This window comes from Dendropsophus ebraccatus, chromosome 6 (assembly GCF_027789765.1).
Source record: "Dendropsophus ebraccatus isolate aDenEbr1 chromosome 6, aDenEbr1.pat, whole genome shotgun sequence".
Lineage (NCBI taxonomy): Eukaryota > Metazoa > Chordata > Amphibia > Anura > Hylidae > Dendropsophus > Dendropsophus ebraccatus.
The window spans coordinates 50,428,389-50,449,357 of record NC_091459.1 but is presented as its reverse complement, the minus strand read 5'-3'; the positions used below and the strand labels follow the sequence as shown (position 1 = coordinate 50,449,357).

At 44.3% G+C, this 20,969-nt stretch overlaps 1 protein-coding gene across 8 annotated transcripts in view; it reads left to right on the top strand.

Annotated features, from left to right (window-relative positions):
• Positions 1–20,969, top strand: part of EPB41L2 (erythrocyte membrane protein band 4.1 like 2) — a 160,143-nt gene that overhangs the window by 18,810 nt on the left and 120,364 nt on the right. The window contains exon 2 of one of the 8 annotated variants that reach the window (XM_069974955.1): positions 20,426–20,530. The exons of the other annotated variants lie outside the window; for them this stretch is intronic. The gene's annotated coding sequence lies outside the window, so the exon portion shown is untranslated. The remainder of the gene's footprint in view (positions 1–20,425; positions 20,531–20,969) is intronic. 8 annotated transcript variants of the gene reach the window in all.

Sequence of the window (20,969 nt, the reverse complement as noted above, 5' to 3'; positions counted from 1 at the left end):
GTATGGTGGAGAGAAGCACAGGAGAGAAGTATGGTGGAGAGAAGCACAGGAGAGAAGTATGGTGGAGAGAAGCACAGGAGAGAAGTATGGTGGAGAGAAGCACAGGAGAGAAGTATGGTGGAGAGAAGCACAGGAGAGAAGTATGGTGGAGAGAAGCATGGTGGAGAGAAGCACAGGAGAGAAGTATGGTGGAGAGAAGCACAGGAGAGAAGTATGGTGGAGAGAAGCACAGGAGAGAAGTATGGTGGAGAGAAGCACAGGAGAGAAGTATGGTGGAGAGAAGCACAGGAGAGAAGTATGGTGGAGAGAAGCACAGGAGAGAAGTATGGTGGAGAGAAGCACAGGAGAGAAGCAGGGGGGAGAAGAAAACAGGCCCAGGTTTCACACTGAGTATAAATACATTTAGAATGTATATTATTAACTATATGTATAATATGTGCTGTTTTAGTGTCATTTTGTGCCTGTTTGGTTGGTGGCGTGCCCCGGGATTTTTTAAGTATAAAAAGTGTGGCGCGGCTCAAAAAAGATTGAAAATCACTGCACTAGATGATAGCTACTGCTTATAAGAGGATTCCCACCAGTTCTCAGCTATACAAATGTATAAATGTACACTGCTGTCTGAACAGCTGCAGTGGAAACGGATTGGATGTAAGAAATTACAAATTTTAAAACATTGTGGAGGAGATTTATCAAACTTGGTGTAAAGTGAAACTGGCTCAGTTGCCCCTAGCAACCAATCAGATTCCACCTTTCATTCCTCACAGACTCTTTGGAAAATGAAAGGTGGAATCTGATTGGTTGCTAGGGGCAACTGAGCCAGTTTCACTTTACACCATGTTTGGTAAATCTCCCCCTTAGGCTAGCTTCACACGTACCGGATCCGCAGCAGATTTCACACTGCGACTTTGCAGTGAATGCACTGCTTGTATGGGACCTGGCCCCCGCTGCGTGTATGGGACCCATTCGGCTTCACAGTACAGGATCCGCAGCAGATTTCATGCTGCGAGTTTGTTGTGTGAACGTACCCTTAGGTTACAAACCCACTTGCCGGATCTGCAGCGAGTCTCCTTGCTGCGTTTTTGCAGCGAGACTCGCTGCAGATCTGCAGATCCTGGCCCTATACTTTCAATAGCAGAGAAACTCGCAGCAGGGATGTACATCCCTGCTGCGATTTTGTCTGCAGCCCGCCCCATTAACCCCCCGGCCGCCGGACATTATACATTACCGGGTCCCCGCTCCTGCTTGCTTCGGGGCTCCCGGTGTCTTCACGGCCCGCCCGGCCAATCAGTGCGCTGCGGCGGGGCAGCGCACTGATTGGCCGGGCGGAACGTGCCGGGAGCCGCCGAAGCAAGCAGGAGCGGGGACCTGGTAATGTTTATCCCGCAGCCCCCGGCCGCACGATCGCCCCCAGCCGCACGATCGCCCCCAGCCCCGCAGCCCCCGGCCGCACGATTGCCCGCAGCCCCCGGCCGCATGATCGCCCCCAGCCCTGCAGCCCCCGGCTGCACGATCGCCCGCTGGGGGCGATCGTGCGGCCGGGGGCTGCGATGCTGGGGGCGATCGTGAGGTGGGGGGCTGCAGGGCTGGGGGCGATCGTGCGGCCGGGGGCTGCGGGCGATGGTGCGGACGGGGGCTGCGGGGCTGGGGGCGATCGTGCAGCCGGGGGCTGGGGGCGATATACATTACCTGATCCCGGCTCCTGCTTGCTTCGGCGGCTCCCGTCACGTTCCGCCCGGCCAATCAGTGCGCTGCCCCGCCGCAGCGCACTGATTGGCCGGGCGGGCCGTGAAGACACCGGGAGCCCCGAAGCAAGCAGGAACGGGGACCTGGTAATGTATAATGTCCGGCGGCCGGGGGGTTAATGGGGCGGGCTGCAGACAAAATCGCAGCAGGGATGTACATCTGCAAAAACGCAGCAAGGAGACTCGCTGCAGATCCGGCAAGTGGGTTTGTAACCTTAAAGTATATTACGTAAATATGCCTAAACCAGTTGACCAGACCAGAATACAATGAAAATATTATTATTTTATTATTATTATTATTATTATTATTATTATTATTATTATTATTATTATTATTATTCACACTTAATTCCAGAGTGCTATACAGGCGACAGGGGTAACAAACAAGAACATTACAAGATCAAAACACATTACATGATGGCAGACTGATACATGGGGAAGATGACCCTGCCCGTGAGGGCTTACAATCTATAGGGTAATGGGAGAGAAACAGGAGGTAAAGTGCAGCCATTCAAGTGTGATGCAGAGTTAATGTAGGTTGTAGCCTAATTAATTGCGGTTATTCTGCATCTGGTATTCTTTTCACACATAAATGACACACCTAGAATGGACTCACGGATGATCAATAAATATCTTAAGTAGTAGATCACTATATACACACACACACCTATATATATGTGTGTGTATATATATATATATATATATATATATATATATATATATATATATTATATACACACACACACACACACACATATCACAGTCCAGGTGGATCCAGTGACTCGTTCCATATATGTAATACCATCCAGGTATAGGGTACAAACACACACACCGTATACGCAGCAGATTTGATGGTGCAGATTTGATGCTGTGTTCAGTTATTTAGATCTCATCTGCTGCGTATCACAGCAGAAAATACGCTGCGATACGGTGTGTGTGTGTTTGTACCCTTACGGTACAAACACACTTGCCGGATCGCTGCAGATCCCGGCCCTATACTTTCAATGCCAGACAAACTCGCCGCAGGGATGTACATCCCTGCTGCGAGTTTGTCCGCAGCCCACCCCGTTAACCCCCCGCCGGCTGGACAATATACATTACCGGGTCCCCGCTCCTGCTTGCTTCGGCGGTTCCTGGCACGTCCCGCCCGTTAATCAGTGCGCTGCCCCGTCGCAGAGCACTGATTGGCCGAGTGGGACGTGCAGACACCGGGAGCCCCGAAGCAAGCAGGAGCAGGGACCTGGTAATGTATAGGGCCCAGCCGGCGGGGGGTTAACGGGGCGGGCTGCGGACAAAGTTTGTCTGGCATTGAAAGTATAGGGCCGGGATCTGCAGCGAGACTCGTACGGATCCGGCAAGTGTGTTTATACCCTTAGGGTGCCTTTATCTGACAGATTTTTAATGCCAAAGCCGGGAACGGACTATAAACAAAGAACAGGTGATAAAGGAAAGACTGAGATTTCTCTTTTTTTCAAATCCATTCCTGGCTTTGGCCTAAAAAATCTGTCAGATAAATCTGTCTGTGTACACTCACCCTTAGCAAGACTGATTAAGGTTTGCACAAAAGCTGTAGTGGTGCTGACCTGCTATAGAACATAATAAACATTGTATCCTTACCTCTCTGCGCTCCCCTGGTGTCCTACTGCCAATCGCAGCCGCCAATACTTCCAAAACTTGAATTCATCTCTGCAGGGACAGCCCGCTCAGCCAATCAGTGACTGAGACCGGACAGTGCCACGGCCGCTGAGTGAGCTGTCGCTGCCACGACAAGTTTGTCTCACACTGGTGGAGGCTGCAGTTAGTGGGGGAATTGGAGACAGGAGGACACTGAGGAAGCACAGAAAGTTAAGGATAGACCAGGATAAGATCCATGTTTGTTTTTTTACTATGGAAGTGAGCGAGCTGCAAACTAGTAATACTCCTTGCCTTATATTTTAGCTTCTTGTGGAATTATAATGCGTTGAAGCAGCAGTGGTTATCTGGATAAGTCACTATAGTACTGGTTTCTAGCTGTTCCTATTGGCATCTGGCCTGAATGCCGTCCAGAACAGTGCAGCCAGCTGTGGGAGAATTGTCACTTCCCCTTCCCTCCCCCACACTCTGCTGGTCTCTCTCATCCATCTTCATCTTCCATAGCCCTGTGTGCTGCTCCCCTGGGCTTTGCTTGCATCCGGACTGTAAACAGCAGCCAGTTTAAGCTTTAGTGGGTGGGGAGCAGTGCTAAATGGCCTGACATCTGCTGTCTGACTCCAGTCTCTGCATGGTCGTCATCCTCATTCTCTTCTACTTCCACATTATACAAATGGACAGAACCTGCATCGCTTTTCTCAAGTCCAACATGAATGTAACTTGCTGGAATTGGGTAGATGAGCTTTAATACACACTGATAAAAATGGAGCAGCTGCCAGAGTTTATTCATTTCAATGATCTGTGTTCAAGGAAGTCTAGTTTAGTGTTTCTTGTAGTCTGTAGTACTTGAGATTGGGTCTTTCCTGAGCCCATCTCCTTATCCTATCTATTGTATGCTGTAAAGGCTAGGGAGTAAGCACATCCTTCCTTGTGCATGCATCTGTAATATGTTTATATTTAGGAAAGAACAGCAGCTGTTCTGTTTATATGCTGCACTAGGAAACCGACCTGGGATGTGTATGAAGGGCAGCATGGCAATTGTATTACAGGACCATGCCTATCCTGATGCACACAGTGAATGGGTTAACCCTGCAGCATATGCTGTCCCTCCTAAAGCCAACAATATTGTTTGCATCCAGTGTTTGTTCATGATTTGTTCTAACATCTAAGTATAAGACAAAGCTGTTTAGTTAATAGGTGGTGGAGTGGAGCTATAACACCCCAGACACATTACTGGTATCAATTGCTATGCTCAGACACTTTATCTAACGCTTGGAAAATGCTAAATATTTTAGCAATTTCTTTCTTTATCTGTATATATTATGTACTTTTTTTTTTATATTGCTATGATGTTATGTACTCCATGGTACAGAAGAGCACCAAAGTATAGCTGGTTCATTTCATTGACAGACCAATGGGTGATTGCACACATCAAACCTAAAGTGTAACTGTCATTTAAATCTCACTTGCCAGAATTCAATAACTATCAATAGTTCAAGCGATTATAAGAAACTCTGTATTAGGTTTTAAGCAAAATAATTTCCTTCTGTCCTCAAAAAGCTTGTTTGAGTTTTCAGATGCTCTGACCTTTGAATCCAGTGTTTCCAGACTGTTTCCAAACAGTAGAGCTGGTTCTCTCCTCTTTCTGCTCACTCATCCCCCTCGCCCCCCCCCCCCCCCCCCCCGTAGGTTATAATGGACTCAGCAAACCCGTCTTCACTTTGCTCCTCTGTAATGAAGATGGCTTTGCCTGATGACGCACAGAAAAGAAGTGACAGGGGGAGGCTGCAAGACAGCTTTTTGAGTACAGAAAGAGGCTTTTTTGCCAATAAAACCTATTACAGAGTTTCACTTGTACTATTGATTTCAGCAAAAAAAAAAATCATGTCCACAAGAGGAGTTGAGAGGGGGGCTGCGCCGCGACCCTGCTCTGAACTGCCGTGATCCCGACTGCTATCTGCAGCATGGTACCATGAAATATTTAACCTGCTGATATCTCCCTAATAGTGCACAGGGTTTCTGTAATATTAGGAATTTATTCTCTAACTAGTCATTTCCCACTGGCCATCTTAGAAATAGACCTTTTTAGATGAGAAGGGGACGGGTGCACGTTAGGAGTAATAGTCCCCTAGGAGATTTAAAAAGTAATAATTTAAATAAATTATTTTTAAATTACAAAGCCCCAGTAAAAGTTTAAATCGGCATTTTATAAAAAAAAAAACAAAACAAAAAAAACATCGTAGCATGAGCAATTGTCCGATCTATTAAAATATAACAATATTGTTCCCGCATGGTAAACAATGTTAACAGAGGAAAAAAGTTGCCTTTTGTCAAATTATCAGAAAAAATATTATTATTATTATGTATTTATTTTTAAAAGGGGAGATTTTAATTTTTATTAGGGAAGGGACTTTACACTTTTTTTTTTTTTTTGCATTTTTGGCTGGGTTCACACTACGTATATTTCAGTCAGTATTGTGGTCCTCATATTGCAACCAAAACCAGGAGTGGATTAAAAACACAGAAAGGATCTGTTCACACAATGTTGAAATTGAATGGATGGCCGCCATTTAATGGCAAATATTTGCTGATATTTTAAAACAACGGCTGTTATATTGAAATAATGGCCGTTATTTACTGTTATATGGCGGCCATCCATTCAGTTTCACCATTGTGTGGACAGATCCTTTCTGTGTTTTTAATCCACTCCTGGTTTTGGTTGCAATATGAGGACCACAATACAGACTGAAATATACGTAGTGTGAACCCAGCCAAAGTGCCCCTAGGGGACATTTTATATGCAGTCATTAGATCTTAATTTCACTATGACAGTTTCACAGAGTTCGGTCCTTGATACTGCTTGCACATATCTCGCTCTCAAAAGCACGGTCTTCATGTTGCCTTAGTACCTAGAAGATCAGTAAACAGAGGAGATGTGGATGCTGTGGGGAAGGAGAAGCTCCTGTTTGGATCTCTTCTGCTGTTCCTGCTGTGGCTGGCTGCCTGTACACACCTAGTGCACTCCTTTACATATAAATATATCAGTAGCTGCAGAACTGATAGATATGTGGCACAGCTCTGCCCATGCTTCTCTACTGTAATGTTACTAATAAACAGCAAGTTGTTGATTTGCTTTTTTTTTTAACATCTGATTTTTAGATTGTGCATCTAATTAAGTAAATGTTCACAACTGAGCTGTAAAAAAAAAACCTCTCCTCTGGAGACTCTGGAGTAGAGTCTGTGCAAATCTTGTTCCCAAGGTTGGATTCATACTTGGTGTTTTCCAAGTGGCTGTGAGAGATCAGCAAAAAATAGTACTCATTCAACATCTTTATTGATACACTGCCCCTTACAAAAATTGAATATGTAAGAAAGGGGTCCAGGGAGCCTCAGTTGTGAATTTCAAAATATGGGAATAGCCAGATATTCCTCTGTCCAGGGAAGGAAAGCCTGTTGCCAAGGGGTGGCTCCCAGTGGGGAGAACACCAAACCACCCTGATACGTAGAGAGATGTTATTGGTGCTTTTAGAATCGGTGGCGGTTTTTCTCAGAATCGCAGCATGCCTAGAGTATGGTGGTAGTTTTTTTTTTTTTTTTTTAAAGAAATCTTTCTTTTTCTTTTATTAAATTTCAAGATGCTAAGTGTGTACTTGTTACATTTCGGTTTTGGCGTTATATTTCCCCCGAATTGTTCAATAGAAATCCTTGAGTCACATAATAAAATAATGATATGATCTATAATTAAGAAAATGCTGAAGGTATAATGCAAAAGTTTTTTGCTTGTATATTTTTACTAATTTCTAATGTATAGTGTCAGATATGTGTAAACTATGTGCGTGATCAGAAGATGTGCTATACAGTCATGGAATGCTTTTATACTTTATTGTAGGTAAGGCAGAAGTGGCTCCATCAGTAAATGTTGTATTCTATAATATCCTGAGAGTAACATTATCCCGTGGTGCTAGATTTCAGCTTTTGGTCATCTATCTGTCGGCTGGGTATGGCTGACTCATTCACATGAGGTTATCTAAATAAATAAAGTAATAGAAATGATCTTTTTGGACACTTCAAAAAAAAAAAAGGAACAGGAAGGATAAATTATATCATGGTAAAAGATTGTAAATGAGTTCCCAGATTTTGAGCAGTTCTGGCGTTCTTTACACACTTGTATTCCAGAGCCACATCATCTCTGTTCCTGTTCTATCAGATTTTTCTTGCGTTTTCGGATAAAATATGTTTTGCCAACGGATCCTCCCATAGTGTAAATGAACACCCGTACCCCCCTGTTTAGCATCTTTGTATTTCTTTCTGCTAATAGAAGCAGAATGGTATAGGCTTACCTTTCTGAGGAAACACAACATTTATACTATGTGCCATCCACTGTATTATAGGTTTAAGAGTAACATGACTGTGATACTTAACAGCTGTGTACAAAGTCACTGCCTTCAAATTCCAAGCAAACATAATGGCTTAACCATCTGAAAGTGTTTTATGTTTGTTACTTGTGCCAAGATGTCAAGAGGTCTTGGCTTGGCTTCTGTAGTCTTCTAGCTGTAAGGTTGGCTGAAGCTATCTTTCATTTGCCTCAAGGGTTCCATCATCGGATCTTGTTACAGCACTTTTTTTTTTTGGTAAATGTTTTGGCGTTACTTCTTACTTTGTTAAGGTAGTTTTACATAGTATCTTTTTCATTATGGCTGATTTTATAAGCTTGTTTTGAGGGTCATGTGATGTCTGTGTGTTCTAAAGTGCTTTGCCAGAAGTCATTAACTTCAGAATGGAGTGTGTATGAACTTTGTAGTGAACTTCACTTCTCAGTGTTGTAACCATACAATGGGACCACCCTGTTAACAGTTGTACATGTACTACGTATGTGTATACACACAGAAAGATCTCAGTGGCACTGTCATAGAATGCCACTATTACCAGAGATCAGTTTCTGATGAGCCAGTCCTGCTCTGGTCTCCCTGAACTGCTTTTAATGGGAAATGGATGCATCTCACTGGCTGTTGCCTACAAGTGCTTAAAGGGGTATTCCAGTGATGCCATTAAAAAATAAGGTACACAAAAAGCATATTGGTGCACTCACTGATTCTGCCCCCCAATGATTATTTGACACATTCCTGCTTTGTGTCCCCTACTCTTTTCCCCAGACTCAAACTTTTACAAATGATCCCAGTTTTACATCATGGCACCTGGTCAAGAAACTACATCAGTTACAGAAGACATGTTACAGGTTCCCTGGCCTATGGAAGAGGCAGAGATCATGTGACCTATGTCTCAGAAGGTCACAAAATAATCTGTAGTGTATGACGGCAGCCTAAATGGGTTAAAAAAATTTTGAGGAGGAGGGTGGGGGGGGAGTGGAATCACAACAACAGCCCCAACTAGCCTTTTATTAAGTCTAGCGTGGGGCAGGGATATATGTAGGACCGGCGTACAGCTATGCTGCTTTTGATAAATCCCCCTTTGTGCATAAATATCTCTTAGGGTACCTTCACACGTACCAGTTTCAGAGTGGATTTCACACTGCGAGTTTGCAGTGAAATCCTCTGCTGATCCTGGTAGTGTGAAGGTGTATGGGGTTACATATTAGCAGCGGAATTTTCATTCCTCTGCAGATATGTAAGCCAGCCCCTTTAGACGCCCGCAGCCCCTGGCCCAGAGCATACATTACCTGCTCGGCGCCAGGGTTGCATGTGAGGCTCCCGGCTGCCCTCACTTCCCATCAGCCAATCAGCCGTGCACTGATTGGCTGATGAGGAGCAAGAAAAACCGTGAGCTTTACTGCAGCTGTGGCGCCAAGCAGGTAATGTATGCTGTGGGCTGGGCCTGCGGGATGCGGGGGGTTAAAGGGACTGGGTCACATACAGGCAACGGAATGAAAATTCCGCTGCAAATATGTAACCCCATACACCTTCACACTACCACGATCCGCAGTGGATTTCACTGCAAACTCGCAGTGTGAAATCCGCTGCGGATCGGGTACATGTGAACCTACCCTTATTTAAGACTGGTGCCTATCTATTAGATTCTCTTCCATTCTCTTTACAGCTCCCTAAAGAAGCTCAGTGGCCTCTTTATACCCTATTGCCCCCATACATATAAGTAGACCAGCCATAATATAGGCCAGGACGGTTTGCACACAAAGGTTGGCTGTACATGTAAGATGGCTATTTCCCCCATCCTTCTCATAAACATGTAGGCTTGGCACACCTGTATGTCTGTTCATTTGTGAAAAGGAAGATAAGTTGATGCCATATACCTCTGACATCTCCTGTGCCACTTTTTCAGTAAAATAACTCTGGCTAGGTTCACCTAGGGTTAATTAATTGTGTCTCAAGAATATGTCAGCATCTCCTTTAAAAAAGGGATGCCTGCATGTACCAAAGCACACTGCAGCATGCCCATTCACTATAGTTTCCTAAAGATAGTCAGCTAGCTGCTCAATAGTGTGGGTTCTTGAGTTTCTAAACCCTACTAGATGAAAGTATACTTGCAGTCGTGGCTCAAACTTTTGCCCCTATTCCACGAGTCGTTTGGAGGAGCAAACGAGCGCTATTAGCGCTCGTTTGCTCCTCGTTCCCCGCTCGCTGCCGCCGCCATTCAACGCGGCTGCAGCGAGCGGGTGAGTGCGGGAGGGGGCGGCGGGGAGCTGCGGGGGGGCTGCCCGGGGGATCGCTGATCGTCCCGGCAGCCCATAGGATACAGCAGCGTCTGCTGCCGATGCTCCTATTCAACGGAGCGACGGCAGCAGATCGCTGCTATATCAGTCGCTTGTTTTTCAACATGTTGAAAAACAAGCGACTGCAACGATCAGCCAACATGAACGATGTCGGCTGATCGTTGCACTCTATTCCACGGGACGAATATCGTTCGTAGCGGCCGATATCGGCCGAATACGAACGATATTGCTCCTCTAAACGACCCGTGGAATAGGGCCTTTAGTCACCAGCTAACTACTTTCAGGCCATTAAAGTGAATGGGCCAACTCTAGTGCACCTCTGTATACACTGGCATTCCTTTATGATGTATGCCTAGCATTCTCTGTGAAACAGGCCACACCTCATTGTACTGTTCTTCTCATTGCTTCCATTTTATTTTCTCTCTGAACTGTTGGTTTGATATTTATTATGCAGCATGGCACCCACTTTCACAATATCTAACTTCCCCACAGTCTGTATATTTCCAGCACTGCGATCCAGGATATTACAATTGAACTGCATGTACACTACTCACAAAAAGTTAGTGATATTTGGCTTGCGGATGAAATTTATGGAAAATGTAAAAAGTTTACTACTCTGACCCCCCTATATCACAGATATCTGGCATTGTTAGCCGTGTTTCTTTGTGTATGGGGAATATTTAGTTAATAACATAGAAGATTGTCAGCAGGAAAAGACCACCTGCTCCATCTACCGTATTTTTCGCTTTATAGGACGCACCTTTTGATAAGACGCACCCCTGAATAGAAAAAAAAATATTTTGCTCATTGTCACAGTTTGGAGATAGCATATAGTGCCCACATAGTAGCCAATCCCCCATAAAGTGCCCCACATAGTAGCCAGTGCCCCCCATAGTAGCCAGTGCCCCCCATAGTAGCCAATCCCCTCATAGTAGCCAATCCCCCCATAGTAGCCAGTGCCCCTCATAGTAGCCAGTGCCCCTCATAGTAGCCAGTGCCCCTCATAGTAGCCAGTGCCCCTCATAGTAGCCAGTGCCCCTCATAGTAGCCAATCCCTCCATAGTAGCCAATCCCTCCATAGTAGCCAATCCCTCCATAGTAGCCAGTGACCCCCATAGTAGCCAGTGACCCCCATAGTAGCCAGTGACCCCCATAGTAGCCAGTGACCCCCATAGTAGCCAGTGACCCCCATAGTAGCCAGTGACCCCCATAGTAGCCAGTGACCCCCATAGTAGCCAGTGACCCCATAGTAGCCAGTGACCCCCTTAGTACCCTGTGCCCCCCATAGCAGCCATTTCCCCCCCTAAAACAACAAACCAGTAACTCACCTGTCCGGCGGCCCCAGCAGCTCCTGTCTCCCGTCGGCCGCGCGCACTTCCGACATCCTCCGGGCACAGGCAGCGGGGTACAGAGACGCTGCCTGTGCCGGAAGTGTCCTGCAACCTCTATCATGAATGATAGAGGCTGCAGAACACATCCAGGACACAGGCAGTCTCTGTACCCCGCTGCCTGTGCCCGGAGGATGTCGGAAGTGCGCGCGGCCGATGGGAGACAGGAGCTGCTGGGGCCGCCGGACAGGTGAGTTCCGGGACCACCTCCGCCCGCTCGCTCAGCTGACAGCCGATCAGGAGCCCAGGAAAGTGCTGCTCATTGCACTTTCCCGGGCTTCTGATCATCTCAGCTGAGCGGCGATGGAGGGGCAGGCTGGGGGAGGGGATCGCTCAGAGCCGCTCACTATGCATATGCATAGTGAGCGGCAATACAGGGGGCGGGCGGGACGGCTTCCATGCGGTGCTCTGCACTGCTTGGGAGCCGTCTTCGCTTTATAAGACGCACTTAGATTTTCCTCCCACTTTGGGAGGAAAAAAAGTGCGTCTTATAAAGCGAAAAATACGGTAGTCTAGTTGTTAGTTGTTCAGGACATGGAGGCTGGAGACTGGCTGCATCCACTGCACACACAGAGGAGAGGCCGCTTTATATCTTTGCCTTATTCCCTCAGAAATCACCCCAGGATCATGTAGGACATTACACAGAAGCTTCTGAGCCAGATCTACTGTATACCAGTTGGACAAATAAGTCCCCTGGAGTCTGACTGGCCATTTATGATGCGGCTGGAGTCGGTCCTGATAAAATTCAGGAGTTGAAGTCTGAGCTGCGGTTTGCCGACTCCACAGCCCTGGGAGAAAATAAAGGCTACTCCATTTGAGGTCCCCTGGTCTCCAGCAGCCGTTCTGTAATAATACAACCTTGATGAGCTTAAACTTTGTCCTTCATGAAGATGAGAATAGGCCTTTGTTTTTTTTGCAGAGGCACAATGATTGGATTACTGATGTTATACAAGTAGTGTGGGCTTGTCACTGTACCATTCATAAAGTGTGGAGCCGTTCTGTATTGACTAGACACACCTGCCCACACTGTTACACCACCACCAAAGGCAACAGTGGCTGATGCATAGCTCGCTCCTAAACCTCTCCATCATTGGTGGCTGCTCAGTGTGAATCCGCATCCATCGGTAAACAGCGCTGAGGTCCCCTGTCCAGCTAGAAGGAGCGCACCACTTACATGCCCTACTTTCTTGATCTAATCTCACTGTAGCGTCAACTTTACATTTCATCCACAAACCACATATCCCTGACTTTTTGTCCCTAACACAAAGATGACGTATGGAGAATTAGTTTATAGCTGTCAAACAGTTTTTTCTTTTTCTTTTCTAAATATTTTTTTTTTTGTCATTCTTGTTCTTCCTGCCATTAGAGATGAGCGAATCAGCCGAGGTTCAGCTTCGTATGAACCTGAACTCTCAGCTTCTGATTCCCGCTGTCTGCCCGCTCCGTGGAGAGGGGGATACAGCCTGAGGACCGCCTTGAAAACTGGGATACAGCCTATGGCTATGGCTGTATCCCAGTTTTCCAGGCCGTCCTCAGGCTGTATCCACCCTCTCCATGGAGCGGGCAGACAGCAGGAATCAGAAGCCAATAGTTCAGGTTCATACGAACCCGAACCTCGGCTGGTTCACTCATCCCTACCTGCCATTAGGTGGCAAAATCCACCAATGATTTACAGGCTGCCTGGGGAAAGTCTTCTCACAACATCCAGGCTCACATTCAGTTTTGACTAAAAGGACATGGACTACGATCAGTCTAAATTTGCTGAAGCCATCTGGTCTACATATAGGAAACCCATGAGATGATATTACATAGTTTATGTTAAATAAAAAAAATAAAAAAAAAGTTCCTTTACTATACTACAACATTGAAAGCATGATATAAACCTTGTAAATTAAATGGACAGTAAGCTCTTTTAAATGAATCCACTAATTTGGCGGGCACAATATAGTTTCTTCTATGCGTCTACATTCTTGTCACCAGTTTTGCTAAATATGGGAAATTTGAGTCTGTAGAAAACCTGTAACAGTGGGTGCAATTGTTTTATCTGTCATCTTCCCTGGCTCCATGCTTTTCTTACAGATCATTCATGTGTACATATTTTAATTGCAATATTGTTTGCCTCCATGGAGCCAAGTTCTCCCCCTCCCGGCACGCACTGTCAGATTGTGATTGCTGTGTTTCACTAACTTATTGTGACCAGTACTTTTATTGCATAAAAATGGGTTTTCCTCCCTATTACATAGGTAGTTCCCTTTTTTTGGGCAAATTTGAGGATATATAAGGACAGCAGATAAGTTTTGCCTGGAAAAAAAAGCTCCAAACAAATTATCAGTGACCTCTCCTCAGGTCATTAGTAATTTCTGGTTAAAAAATTCATATTGTGTGTATTCGTTTGTTGGGAAAAAAGGAATAGAGAAATTATATCTTTACGTGTTCCTATACTACTAGAAATGTACCGACAAATTGATTACAATCGGCCACGTTGCAGGATGTCCAGGACCCCAGCGGGAGTCAGACTGTGAGTGGTAAGGTATCGCTGTGGGGCAAGGGGATGGGAAAGTAGAGCTTCTTTATTATGATCCCACACCCCTCTGCCTGCAGCTTATTTGTCATTTTGGCCAGACTTCACCTTTAAGTGGCCAAACATATTTTGGGGTATCTCTTTAACCTTTTCATCAGTGGCTCACATATAGTTGTGAAGCTGTCCTCTTATTTACATCTATTTAAAAAAAGGATAAAGCGACTGTGCCCACAATCCGCCCCCTCAAAACCACTTGTACCTTTGGATAGCTGCTGTGCCCTAACTTTGCACCACCCCTCCGTCCCTCCTTCCCATCCTCTTCATCATTAGGAATGACACTGAAACATTTATTCCTGTCTGAACATTGCACAAGTGATTAACAATCCAGCTTATGTTCAGTATTCACACAGCTGACGAATAGGAAACAGTCTGCCTGGAGCATTCCTAATGATGAGGAGGGTGGGGAGGAGGGACAGAGAGGTTGTGCCAGCCTAATGCATACACAATCTAGGCCACACCAATTTGACACATGGCTGCAAGTTTAAAAGTTGTTGTTTTTTTTTTTTTTTTTTTGGACAATAACTGCTTCACCTGCCAAACGGACCCCAGGACAGATCTTGTATTAAAAGCAGCTATCTGAAGGTACAAGTGGTTTGGGGGGGACAGATTATGGGTACAGAGTCGCTTTAACTACCAACATACTTGTTGTTTGTGATAGTAACTAAGAGAGGGGTGAGGAGATTTCCTAAATAGCGTCTGGCCACTTAAGTATCACAAGAACCAGTCTACTGGCCTAAACATATTCACAAGTCACCAGTCTATTCCAATTTCTGAAGTCGGGTTTACTTCCAACCAACAAGCGGAGAACGCTTGCCATTCAGCAGTATTTGCTTGTGACACTCTGCTGTGTAGCTTTAGGTTTAAGCTTTTGGGTTTTCAAAAGAAGTTCTTACTTTTTTTTGTGCTTTGTATGTTAATAGGACTCTCACCTGGACCACACACATCTTATAATCCAGAGAGCAGGGAAAATGTATGCCTGTGTCTTCCAACAATCCAAACAGCTGTTTAATGGGACTTGGGGTGCATTCACACCATGACGTATTAAAGCCATAGAAGGTACAGTCTGTATCCCGTCAAAAAGGGATGCCTGATGTATCTGCATAATTACTTTTTAATTAAGTTTTAACAACACCTATAAGAATTTATATTACAAAGCCCCTATATCAATAAATGTACACAATGCCTAGATAAAAAAACAAATTCTTTATTGGACATACAGCTCAGGCTAGGTTCACACCAGTGTTTGATCCTTCGGCACAATTCCATTTCTACTTTCCATTTTGATGACCAAGAAACAGACCTGAACCTGAATCTCCCCATTATATTCAAAGCGGCAAACAGATCATTGATCTAGGGAGACCAGCCAAATAAAAAGACACTGTCTGCCGCTGGCCACAGAGCTCAATACAGTCAACTTCCAGGAGCATTGCCCCTTGGGAAACATCAGTATGCTAAGAGGTTTGCTCATTAAAGGGGTTGTCCAGCGAAAATCTTTCAAATCAACTGATATCAGAAAGTTTTATATAGATTTGTAATTCACTTCTATTAAAAAAAAAAAATCTCAACTCTTCCCATACTGGCTCTGTGCACAGTGCACACTCTCTCTCTCTGGCTATATGCACAGTGCACACTCTCTCTATACTCATATGTATAGTCCTCCATGTATGGAGGAGACTCTCACAGTATATTCAGACTCTGTATTGTCTCCTCCATGTACACTGTGCTGTTTATCCAGTCACTCTACTAACACAGTATATACAGCTACTGCCAGCTGTGGGGGAAAATGTAGGGAAGAGTAGGGATAGATTTAATCGAGATTTGAATCGTGAATCGTCCATAATATTATAAAAATCGAGATTTTATTTTTTTGCCATATCACTCAGGCCTACATTGAAATGGATTTATTTCATTACTTATAGAGATTACAAATCTATATAACTTTATGATACCAGTTGATTTGAAAGAAAAATATTTTCGCAGGACAACCCTTTTAATTTCAATGGGGTTGTTGTTGTACTCTTAGTTCTGCTGTTCATCACATTAATGAGTGCTCCTTTTTTTGGACCAACCTAAAATGTGTTCATGCACCTTTTGTACAACCAAAAAAAACAGGTCTTGAACGGAAATTGCTCTTCTGTTTCATTTATTTATTTATTACGTTATAGTCAGTGATGAAGGATCTAAATGGAAGGTATTTCCGTTCACGTCTGATTGCAAGTCCTCATTAGGTTTTTTTTCCCCCCACTGAGCAAACGCAGAAGAGGAGAGAAACCAGGAAGGAGAATAAACTGATAATAAATCAGATGCCGACTAAAGCAAGTGGATAGACAAAAGTCAGGGTTTTTTTAAGCTAAAATGCAAATGAACCATTAAAAAATGATTGTTCAATTGGTTTGTGCCTATTTGTTCATTTATTATAGACTGATGCGTTCGTGAATGAGGAAAACACTGATGTGAATCTAGCCTAACAGAAAAAACGGCAAACAGCAGCATATAAAAGTAAAATGCCAAGTGCAGGATTGTCTCCTAATCTTATCAGTGCTGCTAAGAAATAATAAACAAACTTTAGATGAAAAAATGAATAGTGAACTATAAATATAGGTGCAATGCCTTAGTTGGTCAAAAGTCTGTCGGCCTCCAACCCAGCCCCAACGTACATTTTGTGCACAACTTCTTCAGTTGCCACTATGCATGCGGGATGAGATACAGCTCACAGTACTCATGTATGTTATAAGTGGAGAGCTTATCTACAGTAAATGGGTGATCACCTACCCTAAACCTTCATCCATCTTCTCCCCTTCTTGGTTCAACTTGATGGGCATGTCTGTTTTTTAAATTTTACTCTGTAAATATGTTGTCAGGGCCAGGACACCGCCTTTTTGTATGGTTTTGTAAATTCTATGTAAATTCTATATCTTTATTTTATTTAGGAACATGTTGAGCTTTGCCAACACTCTGCATCTAAGTTTAGAACCAGGATTGGGTGGACATTTGTAGAAGTCATTGCAATTATCTTACATTGAAATTGACTTATTTCATTGCTTATAGAGAAAATCCTATTGGTCAGACATGTTTAGTGCTGTTTGTCAGCATTGTAGTGCTGTTAGTACAGTTTCCAAAGTGCTGTCTAAATAAAGTTTAAAATAAATGATCTCATATTGCCCTTTAAGAACTTGCTCTGAAACGGACATCATGGAGAAAGAAGACCTCTTCCTGTCTCTGGAGCATACAGCATTGTTCATCCCTGTTCAGCTATGTTGACATTCCATACAAATGTTGTAGCCAAGTGTGAAGAAGAGAATTCTTTTGTTTTTTTGACCTTTTCAGCTCAGTTCTCTTGTGCTAAAGGTACTAGTTCTAAAGATTGTCTGCATCCACGAGGAGTGTTTTCAGACCTTGGCCAACATCTACAGAAGAACGCTGCCTTTTATACAAAAAAGATCACTGTGTCAAATATTTTGTGCAAACACACATCTATCTATCTATCTTGTATTATGGGCCATGCACAGCCAATTGTCTCTTTAATGAATCAGAAAGCACCTTTGCCTACCAGATAGAATTACCCTACTTATTTGGGTCAAAAGACTAGTGGCAGAGACCCAGGCTTGCAGAGTAGCTTTGTAAACTACAGTTAGGTTTTTTTTCCAGAAGTTTAGAACTAAACATTTCTTTTAGGGTCAAACTGAAAAAGGGAAGCGCTGAATGGGTTAAATAATAAAAATCTAATTAGTTGTTGCCCATGTGTGAAGCATTCTAAGGGTAGCTTCACACGTATCGACTCTGTCCTGGCAGATCACTTTCACTACATACACACAGCGGTCTGAACGACCGCTCTGAGTATGTAATTCTGCCGGCCGCTTAACCCCTTCTGTTGCCGCCCAGCTCCCGCTCTCTATACATTACCTGTCCTCGCTGCACGGGGTCCCGGCGTACTGCTCTCCCACCCGGCCAATCAGTGTGTTGCCCTGCCGCAATGCTGCTTCTATGAGTAAGAACAGATCTTTTTCACCAAATATTGGAATCAGAATATACAGTGGTACCTCGGTTCTCTAACTTAATTGGTTCCGGAAGGCAGTTTGAAAACCGAGCAGTGTCTTCCCATAGGAAATAATGTAAATGTGATTAATTGGTTCCAGCAGCCACCAATAATTACCTACAATCCTCATTTATTACACTAATAAGTGCTCAGTATAATCACTACAGTGCTGTACAGGACATTAAACATAAGAAATGTTCATCAGAACCAGCAATTATAGTACAGTAGTCACCAACTCCTCACCCATCCTTTACTGTATAGCGTCCCCCCCCCCCCCCCCATCCAAGCACCGTAATGTATGGGAGATGGTGGTGCACTGCCTGTACTACTACTGCACTGTATATGCACTCCAGCAGTCTTATACAGCACTGTACTGTATGTGAAGCCTCACCACTGCTTAACTCGCCAGGTACAACCCACCATCCACCCTCGCAAAAACGTATGAAAACCGAGCAAAGTTCGAATTCCAAACACTACTACTGGGTAAATTTTTGTTCGAATACCAAGCAGTTCGAGTTCCAAAGCGTTCGAAAACCAAGGTATTACTGTATATTGGATTCCAGCACTGGAATTCTATCTCCAGCCCTGCTGCTTAGGTACGCTTTTTTTATATGGCCTCATAGAACCAAAATGGAACGCTTGAAGCCATTTGAATAGGTACCATATAAAATGCAAGAGATTTCCAAAATGAGGTCCTTGCCCTCTATAATGGCCATGTTGCCATCAGCAGTTACCTGTCAAGCCCGGTCTGGCACGGAAAAGTTGGGAGCAAGCCTCCCAGTGTCCACTCTTCACTGTGCTAGGCTCTTCATAAGTCTTCTCTAAAGTCCTGCAGCATAAAACATAGTTCATTGTACTGAGGGAACCTGTTATATTATGCTGCAGGTAGTAAGGGATTTGCTGACTTTCTGCTTAAAGGCCCTATTCCACGGAACGATTATCGGACGTTACGGACGATAATCGTCCCCTACAATAGGAGGCAACGATCAGCCGACATCGTTCATGTTCATGATGTCGGCTGATCGTTGAAGTCGTTTGTCTTTTAACATGTTGAAGGACAGACGACTTATATAGCAGCGATCTGCTGCCGCCGCTCCATGTGGCAGGAGAGGCGGCAGCAGACCGCCGCTATATCCTATGGGCTGCCCGGACAATCAGCGATCACCCAGGCAGCCCCCCCCCCACAGCTCCCCGGGCCTCCCTGGACTCACCCGCTCGCTGCAGACGCGTGGAATAGCGGCAGCAGCGAGTGGGGAATGAGGAGCAAACAAGCGCTATTAGTGCTCGTTTGCTCCTCTCAGTCGGCCAGTGTAATATGGCCTTTAGGCTGGGTTCACACTACTATTTTTGCAGAAAAGAACAGACGCTGATTGAAATAAATCTTTGTCCGTTCTTTTCTGCAGATGGACTGTTTCTGTGTGGACTATGTGGGATGGCATGAAGGGTCTGCTGCTGTCTACACACAAGCTGCCAACAATGCCTGTGTTATAGGTGTAGAATTAGCTTATTGTATTAATTATTGGATCATGAGTAATATATACCTAACTGGACACGGTTGGTAGCTCATGTTGCTGTAGAAGAGGTTTCCAGGAATTGCACAGATATCTGGGTTGGACCCAGCAGGACCTTATGTTAAACATACCCCACTAGAGTTGGACTCCTCTGATGCAGTTCTTGGGGAGGTCATATATACGGATTGTTCTTAAAGGAGTAGTTCCCCAAAAATTCTTTCAAATTAACTGGTGTCAGAAATTTGTAATTTACTTTACTTCCTGCAGGAAGTGATATTCTTTCCAGTCTGGGGAGCAGGAGAGGTTTTCTATGGGGATTTGCTACTGCTCTGGACAGTACCTGACATGGACAGAGGTGGCAGCAGAGAGCACTGTGCCAGACTGGACAGAATTCTTCACTTCCTGCGGGACATACAGCTGCTGATAAGTACTTGTAAGATTGGGATTTTTTATTTTATTTACAATTGACTTTGACACCTTTTTTTTCCCTGGAGTACCCCTTTAAGTAAAACAGTAGCCCTAGAGGCCTAAGTAAGCAGTGTCCCAAAGGGATTAACATTCATTCTCAGGTTCCTTTTTCTTCTCTGAATTCTGTCTTGGCTAAAGAATGTTTGCAGAAAATGCTCCATATTTGTGATGTCTTATTCTGTAATCTCTACATCATCCATCATTAGAAGCGGAGCGTGCCATTAGCTGTATGAAAGTGGTTAAAGGGACCGATGTCTGAGTACTTAGCTGCTGTGGGTGATTTGTGAACCTCTGTGAATGTTCTTTTCCTCCTCCTCTGTCTCCAGCAATGTTAGTGCTTGGGTGGGGTCTGCCTTGTTCATTAAGCTCTCCATTCTACTTCTAGTGGCTTAGTTTTGGCCAGTACAGCGGCAGAGCGATTGTACCCAGCAGCCCACCGGCTCCAGTCTGCACATTGACAGTAAAGGAGGCGAGAACTTGTATGCAGCAGGTAAAAATACTATCCTCACCACTCCTATATTGCCAGTATTTTCAGAAGTTATAGTATTTAGTAGCACTGTATGCTTTTGTATATAGTGTCTTTTTCTACTAATAAGTAATGTTTGTGCCTTGAGATCACTATTATAGTGTGTGCTTATAGTCACTGCGCCAGTGACCTGGAGCGTCACAGAATGACCATGATCTGTCTTCTGAGCTGAGCTTATTCTGGGTATGTTCTTTTTTATCACTTTTACATTCTGCTTTGGTACATAGGTGGAGGATTTACAATTTTCACACCTACCCTGAATGCGTAGCTTACTGGTGAGCAGAATAATGTCAAAGTGTAGTCAGTACTAAGGCTAGTTCATCCTTGTTTATTCCATATATCTCAAGTGTGTTACATAAAAAAGGAAGGGAAGTCATAAGTTTTTACCTCGGAAGTTTTTTCT